Genomic DNA, 6,139 nt, shown 5'->3' with positions numbered 1-6,139 from the left:
AGTGTTTCTGTTCCTTTCAGACCACTCTAAGCACCACGAGTATATAGTTCCTGAAAAGAAACAAAACATAGCTATAAACTTATAAAATCCAGCTGAGTATTTTAATGGGCAGACTTTCCCCCTCCCTCTTCTGCGATCATGCAGATGACTGTGATGGGCAGGAGCACACAATGTACTACACCCTGCCAAAGCAGGGAGGGGAGCGCATCCAACCACTCAAACCAACGGGGCAACAGGAATCTGCTTAACATTGGAGCCCTGCTTTGTATTTGAGTTGTGCAGGCAGGTTTGCCTTTAGAACACAATTAACAGAACAGATGACATTGTTCAGGACTCATGAGTACTACTGTACCTGACCTGGCTATTTCTACAGCAATGTATCAATCCAAGACACATTAGTGTACTTTAAAGGTATTTACAAGCATTGTCATTGTAACCTGTGTTGAGATTCTGGTTTGGTCTACATTTAAATGTTTTGCCTCCATAGCTACGGCAGTTAGGAGTGTGAAAAAACAAAACAAAGAACCCTGCTAACCAACAGAGCTGTGCTGGCAAAAACCCTAGTGTACATGCAGCTACACCACCAAAAGAAGCCCTTTTGCCGGTATAGCTTATTTCATTCGGGAAAGTGGCATACGTTCTACCAACAAAAGAATTCTTTTGCACCCAGTATAAGCTGCATCTCCACTAGGCAGGTTTTTTTGCTATAGCTTTTCTAGTGTATACAAGGCCTCAGTAATTAAGTTGGTTTTGGATCAACCAGTTTAGTTGTAACACATTTCAGAGCTCAGCATATGCTTTGAACTTAACGCTTCCCAGTAGAAGAACGGGGTAGTTTACAGCTCTGTTGGTGCTGAGGTGATTCTGTCTGACTGCAGAGGACATAGATGAGCAGTGCAGACCGAGGAAAGTGAGAGAATGTTTTCTTAACTTAAATTGAAAGCTTAAGTGCTGCAGAGCACAAGCAAAAGAGCTACAGAAAAAGACCACAGGCCCACTGAATTTTCAAGGCCCCTGGATTTCTGCTGTCCTTGGCGACGTGCTTTGGGGATTTATAAAGTGTGCGTTTAAACTAAAAGCAGAAAGAAAAAAAGTTGTAGGGATTTTTTGCAAACTGCACTTGCTCATCAATTTACTCAGGATGTACAATGAATCAACTGGCTCAGATAAACAGCAGGCACCGACTTTTAACCCTTCAGAGTATTCGTTTTGTAGAGGGATTACACATTTAAAGCAACCTTCTTCCCCACCTGTATCCAAACAAAGCCAGGAAAGGCCAATGTAGCTTTTACACAATTAAAAACCAAACACAATCCATAATATGCTCTGTTTCTGCAATGTTCCTGTCTCTGCTCCCTTCCACCCCACTCCTGTACAGGGGTTTATCACCAGTTGTGACACATCTAACATTAGCCTTGCTGGGGCTAATTAAAAACCTTGCCATAAAGCCTGTGTGTTTAAAACCAGGGGAAATTTATCAAGATGCAAACATTGCCCCACGTACTGGCTTTCAAGGGCTTTTCAGAATTGTCCTGACTGATCTCTCTAATTACCAAGGACATTTGGGATTTTTCTTTTAAGGGTGGAAAAAGAAATCAGCACGAGTGCTCCTGTGTGAGATGGTTCGAATAGCATCAGCACTGAGCATGGCATTATGGAAGATGGTGATACCTTGCTATTACAGTGAGGTGCATATTATAAAGCCAGAAGACAGCTGGCAAACCACATCTGCCGTGCAGAGCTCTTCAAAGGCTTCTCATAGCGTTGCACATTTTTTAAATGTAAAAGCACCTGAACAGGACACTAGAGAAGGACATGCAGGGAATAATCCCGTTGCTAAGCAGGAGGAAGCACTGTCCGATTGAATGATTCCATGAGCACAGAAGAGGCAAGTGGCATCTGACTCTCCCCATAGGAGGGTAGTGTGTAGACAGCTCTACTCCACATCTCCAAACACATCATTGCTGCTACCTGGTCTGGGCTCTGGTAAATCAGGAACTGAAGCACTAAGGCCCAGATCCTATAGTCAGATCTCTATGCCCAGACACTGAAGTTAGTAGGGGCCCAGTGGCAGGATGGGGACCTTATAGCTTGTGTTCATTAGGGATTTTTGCACCACGGTAGCTACCCCAGCACAAACCCTCACCGGAGATGCCCTGCGCTAGGGTCACACAGGGCTTACACCAGGGTACGCCTCACAGACGAGAGCCTCGCTTTATGCTGGTGCGTGTAAACATCTCCAGTGCAGATGACCCCAGAGCCATTCCTGAGCCCAGCCCTGTAGCCCTAGCACTAAGCACTGCCACCATCCAACACAGGGAAACTTCAAGGGTTTCAGTCTCATGACTCTTGCAGAAACAGGCAAACGTGAGGCAGGGGTTTTTGCTCTGAAGATGTAAAAGATCAGATGCAGCAATTAGCTATAGCACCTGATACTGTGAAATATACAAGCAGGACAACTGCAATTATTTCAACGTCAGGAGGGAGATGCTGAATAAGATCGGAGAATAGTGGGAATCTTCGGCATAATTAACTGACGTTTGGGGATGTGACCCCATTTCAGATAACAGGGAGTTTTAGATAACTGAGCTTTGGACAGACACGGCTGTACTGTAACAGAAACACTTCTGTAACCTCAACTTTAGCATTCTCTACCCACAAATGCTGAAATGTACTGCCTAAGGATATATTTTGAAATATGAATGACCAGTTTCAGAAATATGTCAGTATCTCCAGCCAACTGTTGTCCTTCAAGTGGCAATTGACTTTTTGCTGATACTCCATCAGAAGGACTCCTGGTTGGGAAGTAGGTTAAGACAAGGAAAATGCATTTCACCATTGGAATGCTTAGGGAATAAGACTAACTCAAAGTTGATGGCTAAAGTAAGTTCTATTTTAAATGTGGGTTAACTTAGCTGTTGTTCAACTGCTATTAAATGATACAGGTTAATTCTGCAGTAGTTAGACATCTGTTAAAACAAAAACATTGATAGGAAATCTTTGAATTTCTCATGCATTCCAATGAAGAGGAGCATTTCCTGTGTCCTAACATACCTCGTTGCCTATTAAGTTCAAGCTTCTTATCCTCACCTTCAAAGCTCTGCACATCTTCATTCTACCTACATCTTTGTTCTCATTTCTTATTACCCCCGATAGCTCTTCTTTAGCTTCCTAGCTCATCCTTACGTCTTACAGATTTTGCTTCCCTGTCCCGAAGTTTCCTTCTCAGCTCACTGGCCCAAGAGTGCCTGCCCTCTCCAGCCATATCTCTGGACAAAATTCAATGCTAGTGCAAGGCTCACAAACCCCAATCCTTGTCCAGAACATGCCATCTCCCATCCCTCTAAGTAAGCACTTCAGCCCAAGTCTCCCAGGGTGTTTCAGTGTCCAGTTTTTGCCTGGGTAGATTGTAAATTAAATGATGACTGCACATGCTGTCATCATTTAAACAACTATTTTTCTTTGTGATGGTTTATTATATTTAAAGCATGCAAACTCCACCCAGGGCCTATGATGCTGACCAATATCATCTCATTGCTTTCTTGTGCTCCATGGCGCTATGGTAATACAAATAAATAAATAGATTTTAGCAACTTACTCTTTGTAATTAGCTGTTGCGGTTAGAATATATTTTATATTTCTGTGCAGTTTTCATTTAAGCAAGAAAACGGTTCCGTTTAAAATTTACAAAAAAACCTGAGCTATAAAAAAATAAGTCAGAATTCATCCCCGCTAATTTGTCCCCTGAGGGGAATCGAGCTCTCAGAGAAGTGAATATGACCAGCCACTCCCCACCCAAGGGTAAAGATGAACGAAGAAGCCACAATAGCACGAAGTCTGCATTTACTAGACACACTTTCAAAGATTCTCTCACCAGGCAGTTCCACTGGTGCTACCAACCAGGAGAACATCCCCCCCCCCCTTCTCACTTTACACAAAGCCTACGACAGCCAGTTAGCACAGGCTGGTCATCAAATGCTCATGGAGCTCTTCTGCCAAACACATTTGTAACTCCTTTTTGGGAATTACATGTGTCGGAACCCTGAAGGCCCTGTCTCTGCCAGAGCAATTAGGACCCATATTTCCCTAACTGCCGACAGCATTGTGCCAGCTCTAACCTTTACAGGACACCTGCATTTTTACTACTGTTGTCTAACTTCAGATCAGGTGAATCCAGAGTCTGACCATGTTTAGGAAACACTGCAAAGCCTTGCCCTTTCAAAAAGCCCTGCCATCATTAGTGGCTCTCAAATTCAAACAGCCCTTTCATTCCCCAATTCCTACAACTCTCCTCCCTCTGCCGCCAGAAAAAGCTGAGTTTTGATGCTGTCGCTCAGAGTCAGAGCTGTCCCTGTGGGCTAGTCTACAGGCACCGTGACATCAATTTCTAACTGAAGTTGTGATTTTTAAGCAGATTATGTTAAACTGTTGTAAGAGGTTGCATGGACACGTTTGTTTGGATTAAACCAGATGTGATACTATATAGCCCCATATTCTTCATAGATAGATTGTTATAATATGATTATAGCATAACGATGGTATATTTTGTGCAAGCTAATGCATGTGAGAGATCATTGGAAAGGTTATGATTTATTGAATAAGATTATCCCATTTATATCATTTTTGTATCTAAAGTTAGGAATATCGACTATACATCTGTACTACAAAAGTGTTTGCACCTGGGGAATGCCCACCAGACAGAATGCAATCAGTCTGGCGGTCTGGCAACAAGTCAACGAACCACTAGGGAGAACAATAGGTCTTTGAAGATGCCAATCTCCCACCTTCCCGAGAAGCTTTCCTGAGATGCTACAAACAACCTCTGACTCATGGCTGCTTTGACACTGCAGGGTCATGTGATTAAGTCACCTGGTACTGGACTCCATGATAGAATACCAGTATTTTTCCACTGGGGGTGTGTATGTGTGTGTGTTCCACACTGGAAAACAAAGGATTCCCACTATATGTAAAACCTATTTAAAGCCGGGGAGGGACATAATCAGGGTTCTTCACTGAATCCCCGCCCAGAATGACTGTGGTGAACATCTAAGAAACAAAGACAAACAGGGGGAGAAGGACTGAGCCCAGGCTAGGAAGGTGTCTGGCCTGTGAAAGAAATACCTTGAATTTTAAGCTGCAAGTAAGAGCAGCTTGCCTTCAAGAACCTCTGCAATCTGCCTAAAACAACAGTTAGGGTGAGAAATTACTCCTTGTAACCAGTTTCTTTAGTATTAAGCTTAGTTTGCATGTTTGTTTCATTTGCTAGGTAGTCTGCTTTGATCTGTTTGCTAACCCTTACAATCACTTAAAATCTACCTTTTGTAGTTAATAAACTTGTTTTTGTTTTCTCTAAAACCAGTTTGTGGAATTCATAACTAGGGGGGCAGAAAGCTGTGCATATCTTCCTCCACATTGAGGGAGGGAGCGAACCTCATGAGCTTACGCTATACAGTTCTCTGTGCAAGACAATACAATTTTGGGCTTACATCCCAGAGGGGGTGTGCACTTGAGTGCTTGGCAATTCCTTAGCTGAAGCCTTCCCATGCAGTGCTGATTTCAGTGTCTGTGTCTTTCTGCAGTGGGCATGTCTCTACCTGTGTCTATGCTGGAGGAGGCTTGAGGCTTGGCTCAGCAGGACAGTGTAAGGGAGCCCAGGCTGGTGGAACAGGCCCGCTCAGTGGTACCTTGGTTCCAAGTGGCACCCCAGGGGGAACCCATCACACCAGGCTTAATTCAGTTGGGCTCAAGTCAATTAGGAATCAAGTTTAAGATACAAGAAAATAAGCCACTCTTAAACCAAACTAAGAGTGTCCCCAGAGGCATGAGTACCAGTTTAATTAAAATGGTATAGTTCAACTAGGGCAAGTTTGTATGTAGGTAAAGCTTATGTTTTGACTGCTTTTTAATCCTGTGTGCTCTGTAAAGCCGACATAGCTGCAGAAATGGAAGCTGGAGTCATAGAAATGTAGGGCTGGAAGGGACCTGGAGAGGCCATCTAGTCCAGCCCTCTGCACTGAGGCAGAGCCAAGTAAACCTAGAGCATCCCTGAGAGGTGTCTGTCCAACCTGGTCTTAGAAACCTCCAGTGATAGGGATTCCACAGCCTGCCTTGGAAGCCTGTTCCAGAGCTTACCCACCCT

This window comes from Lepidochelys kempii, chromosome 7 (assembly GCF_965140265.1).
Source record: "Lepidochelys kempii isolate rLepKem1 chromosome 7, rLepKem1.hap2, whole genome shotgun sequence".
Taxonomy (NCBI): Eukaryota; Metazoa; Chordata; order Testudines; family Cheloniidae; genus Lepidochelys; species Lepidochelys kempii.
This window is presented reverse-complemented; position numbering follows the sequence as displayed.